The sequence below is a fragment of the Psittacula echo genome (genome assembly GCF_963264785.1).
Source record: "Psittacula echo genome assembly, chromosome: 5".
In the NCBI taxonomy this organism is placed as follows: Eukaryota; Metazoa; Chordata; class Aves; order Psittaciformes; family Psittacidae; genus Psittacula; species Psittacula echo.
In genome coordinates, this window is record NC_137739.1 from 20,108,381 (window position 1) to 20,121,128 (window position 12,748).

Consider the following 12,748-nt stretch of genomic DNA (forward strand, 5'->3'; position numbering starts at 1 on the left):
AGTCCTTCCAGCAAACATCAGGGAAGTTAAAGTCCTCCACGACGACCACGGCCTGTGACTGTGAGGCCGCTCTCAGCTGCCTGTAGAAGGCCTCGTCAACTTCCTCACCCTGATCTGGTGGCCTGTAACAGACACCCACAACAGTATCACTCCTGCCAGCCTGTCCCTTAATTCTCACCCACAGACTCTCAACTCACTCGTCCTCTGCCCCTGGACAGAACTCAGCACATTGTAGCTGCTCTCGCACATAAAGAGCAACCCCACCATCCCGCCTAGCTGGCCTGTCTTTCCTGAAAAGGACATAGCCCTCCATGACTATATTCCAGTCATGTGAGCTGTCCCACCACGTCTCTGTAATTGCCACCAGATCATAATCTCCTGACTTAACACAGGTCTCTAACTCCTCCTGCTTATTTCCCATGCTGCACGCATTGGTGTACAGGCACTTCAAGGAGGGAGATGAGCTCACCAATTTCACCCTAGGATTATAGGAGGCCTCCCAGTCTTCATCAATTCTAGAGTGCTGCCCCACTGGGGCAAGCCCAGTTACAACCCCATCCCCCTTCGAATCTAGTTTAAAGCTCTCCAAATGAGCCCTGCTAATTCATGCCCCAGCATCCTTTTGCCTCTGTGAGATAAACCTTTCTCACGTGCCATCATCCGGACTGGAGCCTTATAAAACCAGCCGTTATCAAAGAATCCAAAGCCCTGCCTAAAGCACCAGTCTCGTAGCCAATTGTTTATGGACTGAATTTTCCCATTCAGTCCCACATCATCACCGGAAGATGGAAGAAGTGAGGAGAAGATCACTTGAGCCCCAGACTCTTTCACCATCCGCCCCAAGGCCCTGTAGTCTTTCTTCATCCCCCTCAGACTGCGGGAAGCAGCTTCCCCCCCACCTGTCTGGAAGACCAGCAGCGGGTAGTAGTCTGTCGGGTTCACCAGGCTGGGGAGCACCCTGGTGATATCCCTGATCCGGGCTCCAGGCAGACTACACACTTCCCTATGATGAGGGTCAACTCTACATACCGGGCCCTCTGTTCCTCTCAGAAGGGAATCGCCTATGACAATGACCTTTCTTTCTTTCTTATCAGAGGCAGTCTCCTCTAAGAAGTACAAGGACACTTAGAAAGCAGTAACAGCATTTCTTCTAGCACTTAACTTTGCAAGCATAAATCCTGAAACTTACCTTTTAGAGTTGGTTGCTGCTATGTTTGTTTGCTAAGCAAAGTAATATTTTACACTCTTTTCAGGAAGAAAACCTTATAGGTAAGACTAGACTAATAATATGATTGGAGCAGCTGGCAAAACTCTACCTAAAAGAGTTTATATGGCAAGATATAACATATATGATTATTAAAAATATATGATTATTTGAAAAGAAGAGAAGCTTTCACTTTTTCCTCCTAGGCAAGGGCTGTGGGATGCTTCGAGGTTTGTTATTACATCCCAGAGACAAATCCCTCCAGAGCCTGTGAAACTGTGATTGCATTTACATTCTTGCTCAAAGTGCTTTAGCCGACATTTCCCTGGTAACAGGCACTTTTTGGTTCAGGAAACCTCTAGATCTGAAACCATAATGAAAGTCTTTCTAAAAAAAACTTTGAAGTAGTCTTCATGCTTACTCTCCAGTTAGGTGAAGTATGATTTTGAAACTGTTTTCATGCCTGAAGATGATTCTCATGGAATTTTGGAAGTCACCTACCTTTAACACCGTATGACAGGGTTATTTTATTTCTATGTAGAGCATTTGTTGCTCTTCTCCCACTAACTTCCTCTGTATGATCTCATTTGCATTATAGCACTTTCAAGTCACAGCCCTGAAGGCATCATGTTTAATTTACTTAATGAACATATGATAATTTATGGCTGTCCTTTTGCTTGACAATACATAAACATTCAGCTATATTCATCATAATTTGTTTTCAAGGAAAAGATACTCTAAATTTGCAAACGTTGACATAAATGATTGTACTTTAAAGAGCAAAGCATGTCCAAAGGATGCAGACGCAACTTCTGCTTCGTGACCTGATTCTCTAGTTTACTTTTTAGCTTTACAATAATGAAATATTCTCTCAACTACTAAATATTTGAAGCATTTTAGTATTTTCAAAATGGATAGGTGCTTGTTTGTAGTATTTCACAGGATAGAATCATAGAATCATAGAATGGTTTGGGTTGGAAAGGACCTTAAGATTATCTAGTTCCAACACCCTGCCTGTGGCAGGGACACCTCACTCTAGACCAACTTGCTCCAAGCCTCATCCAACCTGGCCAATAATGATAAAATAACGATAATAAAAATAATAAGATAATGCTAATGATAAAAACCCCCTCATTTTTTACACAACACTGATTTTTTTTTTGTTTGTTTGGTTGGTTGGTTTGGTTTGGGTTTTGTACATCTTTCAATTTCTGTGAAATTCTGCAAATAGTAACCATTTTAAAGTTCTGCGCTTGGTGATAGGAAAGACATACACAATGTGATCTGCATTATGGACATTTTACTGTATTTCTTTATGTATGTATTGTATGCATGTGTATGTATTAGTTACAGTCATTAATGTAATAATTTTGACTGACCATAGACGGTTGTTCCAGATAAGGCCAAAAAAGTGCAGATGTATGGCTGAAGTGCTTGAGTCAAGTAATACAAACCTGAATTTGCACAAAAATTCTTTCCCACAGAAAAGTTAAGCTATTACTTATGAACATCCCAAAAATCCCATTAAAACCTCCTGTCCTTATGATTTTGTTGCTTCTAGTCTCCTGCACCAGTATCCAAACCCACAGAATAATATAATGAAAAAATACTTTAGGGAAATGTGAGACCTTTCAGAGCTTTTTTAAAGTTACTATTGCAGAAAAAGGGAAAATATTATCTAAGACTAAGACCTGAGTCTTCACAGTAAGTTCATGTGCCTCCATTTAGGACTATCTTTATTTTCACCTATGTTCCTACCTACTCCTTGAGGCATTTGAATTTTCTTCCCTTTCCCTTACTCTCAACTATTTTATGCATTGCTCTGACTTCTGTCAGTATACGGTTCAGGTTCTCTCTGCACGATTCTCAGAGGAAGCAAACTGACTAGAGCCCACGATGGAGCTCTAAGTGAGAAAATAAATTATTTCTGATTCTAAAGTGGTTGCTTGCTTTGGTTTGTTTTGGGGGTTTGTTTTGTTTTGTTTTTTTGTTGTTGTTATTGGTTTAGTTTTGTGTTTGGTTTATTTGTTTTGGTGCTTTTTTGGGTTTTTTTTTCTTTTCTTTTTAGTGGGTTTCTTTTTTTTTTTTTTTTTTTTAAGAAAAGGAAAGTCCTACCCGCAGTTATACTGATAAAAACCTTAGTATATGTAATGAGTCTGCCTCATCAGTGCCAAATATCCTACATCATTTCCCTCACTCTCCAACTAAAAAGTGAAAGCAAGATTTTCACAATCTGTCATAAAAGATATATTCCAGCAACAGTCAAAGCCAGTAGACTATTTCTGAAGTATACTTCCTAAAGCAGAAAGCTACTGAAAGATATCACATGGAGGACCACAAAACTCATCTCATTGACAAAAATCATTTTCACAGAGGTGGTGTGCTGCGCCTTATTTTATTTAGCTGCATTTCACCACATGGTCCCTTCTTTGGGATGTTACAGCAGCCTTCAATTGGCTAAAGCGGCATATAAGAAATATGGAGAGGGACTTTTGACAAGAGCCTGCAGGGACAGGATAAGGGGGAACGGCTTTAACCTGACAGAGCCCAGAGAAACTTTGGCTGCCCTATCCCTGGCAGTGTTCAAGGCCAGGTTGGACAGGGCTTGGAGCAACCTGATCTAGTGGAAGGTGGCCCTGCCTGTGGCAGGGGGTTGGAACTTGATGAGCTTTAAGGTCCCTTCCAACCCAAACCAGTCAGGGATTCTGTGATTTTTTGCTTCTTACCTGTTACATTCATCTTGGTGATTTAAATGGCACTAGTGGACTTGTGGCAAAAATGAGAATCTAATACTAATACTGTGCCTTTGTCTGGGATGAAGTCAGGATCAAGAACGTACAGCTGAAGCATTTTCTGGCATCTTATTTGCAGAGAGTTCCAACTCTCTGAGGAGCTGGAAGAAAAATCACAGCTGTTCTGACTCTAACAATCAGCATAGTCCATTGAGGATGGCCACAGTGCAAATGGTCCTCTGTGGCCTACACAAGATACTTTATTGGCCGTAAATTGCAAACAAACTGCAGTTGGGAATTCCGAAGGCAGAGTTGTCTTGCTGATGCTGGAGAAAGCTGGTTCTAATCCACTTTCACAAGCCACAATTCATAATTGAAAATCAACATAAAATGTTGTAGGGAGATTTTAATATTTTATCTGGACTCATTTACTTGTCTCCAGATGTATTGTAAATGACAAAGAACTGCATAAGGTATAATTTTCTTTGCAAAGTTCTTCAATATCACTACTCAGAGGCAAGTAAATCAGTGGTATTACTCCATCAGCATATTGAAAAGCTGATACCTTTTCAAACACATATTCCCAGAATAAGTAATTCAGGAAACAAAAGTGTGTTGCAGTCACAGTGGCAGGTCCCACAAGAGTAAGGCATGCTAGGCACAGAGCTATCAGGACCATGATGCACAAAAGATTCTTGTGGGTGAAGACACCTTCTCCTTCTGAAATTATAACAGATGGACCACAATGAACTTCCTCAAGTGGGAAAGCCAGAAGCCAAAAGTCAACAAATGAAGTACAGAATAAAAGATTTAGATGATTTTAGAAGGTTAAGGTGGTGAAGGCCTAAAATTATATTTATACTGTTGCTTTCACCTTGAAGATTCACAAAGAGCTTCATCATAAAGGTCCCTCTGTTATGTGTTTAGGAAAGTCTCTTTAAAGAAGGCCCAAGTGTATCTTTCTCAAAAACGGAATCATCCAGGGTTTGATGTTTTTTTGGTGGTTTTTTTTCTGGGGGGGGAGGGGGTTCCCCCCTTACTTTTTTTTGAGGGACAGAATGGGAGAAGGAGTCATGTGTTTTGTTGAATTTTTACCATTTCAGTTGCAACAATGATTCTATGATTCTAACAACAGAAAGATGCCAGACACGTTTTAACGGTATATAATACAATCATCAGGATTTAGAATTAGGTTGAAATCTGAGATTGAGACTAGATTTCTTGAAAAAACTTAAGGTCAAATTCTATCCCTAATAACCATAAACAGCCATTACTTTGCCAGCTGGCAAATCCTAAGAAAGACAAGCAACAGCCATTGAATCTCAGTTTCTTGAAGTGTCAAGGATTCAAAAGTTCCTCTTGAAATACCTTCAAAGATAAAAAGTGTTCCCATCATACGGTAATGCACATTATATGCCTGTTCTTATAATAGGAATTTTTTTGTTGGGGCCTTAAAAAAAAATATGTATTATTACCTGTTATTAATGTATATCTTTATTGTACATTATGTTTTATATCATATGTTATTATATATTAATAATATATGTGCAATTTCTATTTATTTAATGAATTTTATTTATGCATTTGTTTTTTAAAGTACTATGACCTGAACATCAAAATTATTTTATTCACTTAAGTTCTTTTCTGTTTGTGGTCAATAGTATCACATTTCTAAGATGAAGAACAAAAAATTATGTTTCTAAATGTTAGATTATAATCAAAGCAATTGATCTTCAACAACTCCTTATTATTTCTCATTAAAACAGCACTTAAACTCAGTATTAGCTACAATGTCCACTGTGGGAGCACAGTGGGCATTGTCCAAATCTATTCAGAAAGTACATCAATGTAATGAGCTTTTGTAGAATGTCCGTAATCTAAGAACACCCACATAAATTCCCCAAGATTGTATGTTATTATACAGAATTTAGGCAGAATTACCACATGCAATTAAACATCTCAAAAAAGCTTTGTTTATACCTCATGATAGCCTTTGAGTTTTGAAGCTCATCTTCAAACAAATAAATAAGATCTGATTCTTCACCATCATAGCAAATTTATGCCTTTTTTTTAACCTGTTCTAATCACCAGAGTTAGAATGAATGTATGTGCAAGCCCAGCTAAAAACATAAGGTAAAGAATTTAATTTTGGCAGCATTACACACTCAATTCACATTTGGTTTTGCTTGATATGCAGCTCAATAAAAGATTCAGTGAAAAGCAAAGTTGGATTAAGCGTGTCTGACATTTACCGCTGAGTGAGAAATCTAGAGTCCAGCTCGCAGAGATACCAGAACTGAGTCACAAGATCAGAAAGTTTTCTTGTAGGCAAGAATGAACTGAGTAATGATATCCACTTTACTTGAATTATTACAAGGTTTCAGTAGTCATTTTGGATGCTGGACAGGAACACTTCATCAGGAGCTTTAGTGATAGGACAAGGGGTAATGGGCTCAAATTAAAACAGGGGAAGTTCAGGTTAGATATAAGGAAGAAGTTCTTTACTATGAGAGTGGTGAGGCACAGATTGCTCAAAGAAGTGGTAAATGCTTCATCCCTGGCAGAAGCAAGGCCAGGCTGGACAGGGCCTTGGGCAACATGGTCTAGTGCAAGGCGTCCCTGCCCATGTTAGGGGGTTGGAACTAGATGATCTTAAGGTCCCTTTCAACCCAAACCATTCTATGATTCTGTGATGATTCTATGATTTTGAAACAGATTAAAAATACTGAGTACATTTAAATTATTGGTGTTCTGTTCTCATTACATATAACTACACCCTTGACTCCTCTGCATGACTTGTGATTTGCTGCTTGCTAGTTTCACCCTTGCATTAGAGCTCTATAGTGCATTGATACAGTTCTTTTTTAATTCAAAACAATTGGCGCAGACTCCAATACATAAAGGGGAGAAGCTGAGTATTTTAACCACATATGTGTAACTGTTACAGGTAACACTTACAGATCATTCACAGAGGAGGTGTTGTCATTTCCTACCTACTTCGGTCTATTGCTGAGACAGGTTTTTGAGGAGGTGACCAATAGTCAACTACCTGTAGATACCCCACTGCATAGATACTTTTTGTAACCTACCAGTTTCAAAGAGATGTAAACTGCTCTGGAAATAGCTGCTGCAAGGCTCTTCCTGCTAGATCTTAATTTCTGGAGAACTTTCTACCAGTAAGTACCACAGATATTCAGTAAACATATTTCTAGGACAGCTATACACTGACATTTATATAACCTTACTAGATACACCAGATGGTTTAATTATAGATCCAAAATTTGCGAGATAAACATTGCTGCTTGCTTTATACATGCATCTCCTTGTCAATAACTTGTCTTCCCAAGCTAAACATTTTTGTGTAATAGATAATTCTATTGTATGAAAAACAAGCAATCTTTTAACCCTGTAGCATTTGGACCATCATTATCTACAACCACCTATGCTAAAGATGACAGGACCAAATGTACTTTTGGACATTTGGACACGAGAAAAAAAACCAACCTATTTTGCTAATAAAATAGTGCACATAGCATGCAAATCACACACCGAAGGAACCCAAACCAGTAAAAGGTACATGCTACACTATGCAGGTTATCAACTCACCCTACCACCATGCAAAATTAGGCAAAATCAGAAGTTAATTTCTTATTAATCTAGTTTTCTCCCACAGTGTGTGGCTGCAGAAGTTACCATTTCTGGTTTTGAATAGACTTTTACTTCTTGAAATCTTTTTACCAAGTATGACTATAATAGCAACCTGCAATGGATATCAGAATAAGATAAATTGGAAAAATACTACTCAGAAGTATTTGAGCAAGGCTTTTCACTTTGAAAAAGGACTCTGCCTTGCAATGTTTACTGTGCACAAAGCACAGCCATACTACTCACACGTGAAACTTAAAATCTCATGCATTTTCCCTGAAGGATTAAATGCTGCATCTGACCTGGCTGGGATTTCAGCCTTTGAATGCATTTGCATTGAGTATTCATTGATACTCATTTCTCTTTATATACAGCTTACCTCTAACATTCACACATTAAGTAAATATTATTACTGGTAATACAGAAATTAAAGGGAAAAATTAGTTTTTTGGCTTTTTTTCTTGTTTAAATTCCCCACAATCTCTGATATATGGAGCTTAAGCAAAATACAAATGCAACACACAAGATACAGGTGCTCTGCAAACCACAAAGCTAGTCCAGAGCTGGAGAAGGAGGTTTCTGAAGCTTGCCTTAGTACCTTCATTCCATACAGCCTTTAAGTCCTACTCCTACAGCATCACAAGCTTTCACTTGTGATTTAGCATACCTGCATTGATATGTCTTCTCCTTATATTTAAAAATAAAACCTAAAGCCCAAGCAACACAAGTGAATACTAGATGCCACACATTATTAATCTGAAGTTAAAAAAAAAAAAAAAAAAAAAAAAAAGTAACTACTAATTAAAAAATACTTAATGTATTTTTTCTGAATTTATTACCACCAACACTGAAGCTCAGAAGATTCAAAGAGTGAGATGATGCAGTGGCTTCCAACTTTGCTTACAGGACTTACAATAGGCAACAAACATTCCATTGTTATAAGACTTTTGATAAGCAAGAAACAAATTTATGGAGAAGCAGTCATCCCAGAAGAGATGCACCTTCTCAAGGTATTTGAGGGAACATTGCTTTCTCAGACACTCCCAGTGCCATACTTCCCTTTGCATTCCTTAGAGCACAGACAGTACCCAGAAGGTATTTTTATCTAGTACAGCTGCTTCTAAATCAACCTTCACGTTCCTTTCAATTCTCATCTGGCAATTACATGAACACAAGGATTCTTACATCATTTGCCATAAACATTTATTCCATCCTAGGCACAAAGCAATCTCTAGAACTCCCCTACTGGGGCTTAGTTTGCACCAAATACCGCTACCAAGGGAATGAAGCCTTCATAGAATCATAGAGTTGTTCTGGTTGGAAAGGACCTTAAGCTCATCCAGTTCCAAGCCCTTGCCATGAGCAAGGACACCCTGCGTTAGACCATGTCACATAAGGCTCTGTCCAATCTGTCTTGCATCAGAATCCTGATGTCTTTGTGTTTGAAGGCAATAAGCGGTCTGAGTTAATTACAGGTAGCTGAATTATCTAGGCATCAAATACAGTTTACTTAGAAGTTCTGTTCTGCTCATGGAACAAAAAAGCCAAACACAAAACAAGAAACCCTGTTTACATCTTACTCCTCCCCACCCACCCCCCTTAAATCTCTTCTTTTCCCTGTCTCATATACCTTTAGAATCATGGAAGTGTTTGGGCTGGAAGGGACCTTAATGCTTGTTCAGTTCCAACACCTTCCATTAGACCAGGTTGCTTCAAGCCCTGTCCATTCTGGCCTTGAACACTGACCACGATGGGGCAGCCATAGCTTCTCTGGGCAACCTGTGCAGTGACTCACCACCCTCACAGGGAAGAACTTCTGCCTAAGATCTCATCTCAGTCTCACCTCTGTCAAGTTAAAGCCATTCCCGCTTGCCCTGTCCCTAAGGTCCTTGTCCAAAGCCCCTCTCCAGGTTTCTTATAGGTCTTCTTTAGGTATTGGAAGACTGTAACAAGCTGTCCCTGGAGCCTTCTCTTCTCTAGGCTGAACACGAATGAGAAAGGGATAGAAGACAAACACAGAAGGCATAAACGAATACAAGATGAAGATTTAAAAAGGCAGTTAAAATTCCTGAACTCCAAAAGTAGCATTTTTGCAATGTTACAATACATGCCTGAAAATGGTCTAATCACGATTTGGACACCTTATTACAGTTTTGCTCCTGCATGCATCCCAGCAGGGCACAGAGATGAATTGCTACAAGTCTATTGGCACAAGTGAGGTTTCACCTGCTAAACAGAATAAAGAACACTTCCTTGGCAATGTTCAAGGCCAGGTTGGATGGGTGTCCTGGGTTCAGCAGTAGCAGTCATTTTTCTCCTTCTTAGTAGCAGGTGCAGTGCTTTCGTGTGTTTTCGACTTTCGGCCCGGGAGCAATGCTGATCACACCGATGTTTTTAGTTGTTGCTCAGTAATGTTTATTCTGACCAAAGACTTTGTGAGTTTCATGCTCTGCCAGGGAGGAGGGGAAGCTGAGAGGAAGCAGGGACAGGGCACCTGACCCAAAATGACCTAAGAGGTATTCCATAGCACAGCACGTCATGCCCAGGATGTAGAACCGGGGGCAGTTACCCGGAAGGGCTAGATCACTGCTCGGTCGGGCTGGGTATCTGTCAGCGGTTGGTATTGTATTCTCTTCCCTTGTTGTGGGGAGTGAAGGTGATAAGATTTCCATGAAAAAGAGTTTGGGAATGAGCTCTGAGGCCTTGGTGCTTGACAAGCCGTGGGGTGATAAGTTGGAACGTTGAAGTACAGGGAAGGTAAACAAGCAAGCCTTGGGAGGATGGACCAGGGTGTAGTTGTGGCTGGAATCTCAGTTGGAGGCCAGAGGATGTGGGGGTTGTGAGAGGGTCTGCAACATTGTGATTGGACTATTTCCCTGGAGAGTTTTACAGGGGCCAATGAGATTGAACGTTGTATGCATGTGCAGGTTGGGAAAGTACCAAACAAGGGGATAAAAAGGGCTTGGTGACAATAAACGGGGATTTGAGTCTCTGTATCAATTTGAGTCCATGTCATGAAATGCCACACCTTGTTATTCCCCTTATCATTATTATTATTGGAGGCAGCAGTAGTGGTTTGTGTTATACCTTAGTTACTGGACTGCTCTTATCTCAACCCATGGGAATTATATTTTTTCGATTCTCCTTCCCATCCCTCCAGGAGCTGGAGAGAGGAAATGGGAGAGTGCTGATTTATGACTGAGCTTAAACCACGACAATGGGGTTTGGAGCAATGTGGTCTAGTGGAAGGTGTCCTTGCCTGTGCCAGGGAATTGGAACTGGATGAGTTCCAAGCTCAAGAGCAGAGCATCCCGATACGTAGGAAGTCAAGGAAGAGGGCCAGGAGACCTGCGTGGCTAAATAAGGAACTGCTGGGTATGCTCAAGTGGAAGAGGACAGTTTACAGGTCATGGAAGGAGGGGCTTGCCACTCAGGAGGAATATAAGGCTGCTGCTAGAGGATGTAGGAAGGCAGCTAGGATGGCTAAGGCCTCCTTAGAATTAAATCTGGCAAGAGGGGTCAATGGCAGCAGAAAGAGCTTTTTCAAATACATAGCTGATAAAACTAACACCAGAGGCAAGGTTGGCTCACTGGCGAATGGGATGGGTGCCCTGGTGACAGAAGATACTGAGATGGCAGAGTTATTGAATGCCTTCTTTGTCTCAGTCTACTCTGCCGGAGGCAGTCCTGAAGAGCCCTGTACTCCTGAGACCTCAGATGAAGTCAGGTCACTGGAGCGGTTTGCCTTAGTCGATGAGGAATGGGTTAGGGACCAGTTGAGCAATCTGGACATCCATAAATCCATGGGTTCAGATGGGATGCACCCGCAGGTGCTGAGGGAACTGGTGGAAGTCATTGCTAGACCACTCTCCATCATCTTTACCAAGTTTTGGGAAACGGGAGAGGTGCCTGAGGACTGGAGGAAAGCAAATGTCACTCCAGTCTTCAAAAAGGGCAAGAAGGAGGACCCGGGTAACTATAGACCGGTCAGCCTCACCTCCATCCCTGGGAAAGTGATGGAACACCTTATCCTTGGTGCCATCTTAAGGCATGTCAAGGATAAGAGGGTTATGAGGGGCAGTCAACATGGCTTTACCAAGGGGAAGTCATGCTTGACCAACCTCATAGCCTTTTATGAGGAAATAACATTGTGGATGGATGATGGCAAAGCGGTGGATGTGGTCTACCTTGACTTCAGCAAAGCATTTGACACAGTCTCCCACAGCATCCTCATAGCTAAATTGAGGAAGTGTGGTCTGGATGATCAGGTAGTGAGGTGGACTGCAAACTGGCTGAAGGACAGAAGCCAGAGAGTTGTGGTCTATGGGGCGGAGTCCAGTTGGAGGCCTGTATCTAGTGGAGTGCCTCAAGGGTCAGTACTGGGACCAGTATTATTTAATATATTCATCAATGGTTTAGATGAGGGAATTGAGTGTACTGTCAGCAAGTTTGCTGATGACACTAAGCTGGGAGGAGTGGCTGACACGCCAGAAGGCTGTGCTGCCATCCAGTGAGACCTGGACAGGCTGGAGAGTTGGGCAGGGAGAAACTTGATGAAATATAACAAGGGAAAGTGTAGAGTCCTGCATCTGGGCAGGAACAACCCCAGGTTCCAATATAGGTTGGGGAACGACCTGTTAGAGAGTAGTGTAGGGGAGAGGGACCTGGGGATCCTTGTGGACAGCAGGATGACCATGAGCCAACACTGTGCCCTTGTGGCCAAGAAGGCCAATGGCATCCTGGGGTGTATTAGAAGGGGGGTGGTCAGTAGGTCGAGAGAGGTCCTCCTTCCCCTCTACTCTGCCCTGGTGAGACCGCACCTGGAATATTGTGTCCAGTTCTGGGCCCCTCAGTTCAAGAAGGACAGGGACCTGCTGGAGAGAGTCCAGCGCAGGGCAACTAAGATGATTAAGGGAGTGGAGCATCTCCCTTATGAGGAAAGGCTGAGGGAGCTGGGTCTCTATAGTTTGGAGAAGAGGAGACTGCGGGGGGACCTTATTAGTGTATATAAATATATAAAGGGGGAGTGTCATGAGGATGGAGCCAGGCTCTTCTCAGTGGCAAACAATGATAGGACAAGGGGTAATGGGTACAAACTGGAACACAAGAGGTTCCACTTAAACTTGAGAAGAAACTTCTTCTCAGTGAGGGTGACGGAACACTGGAA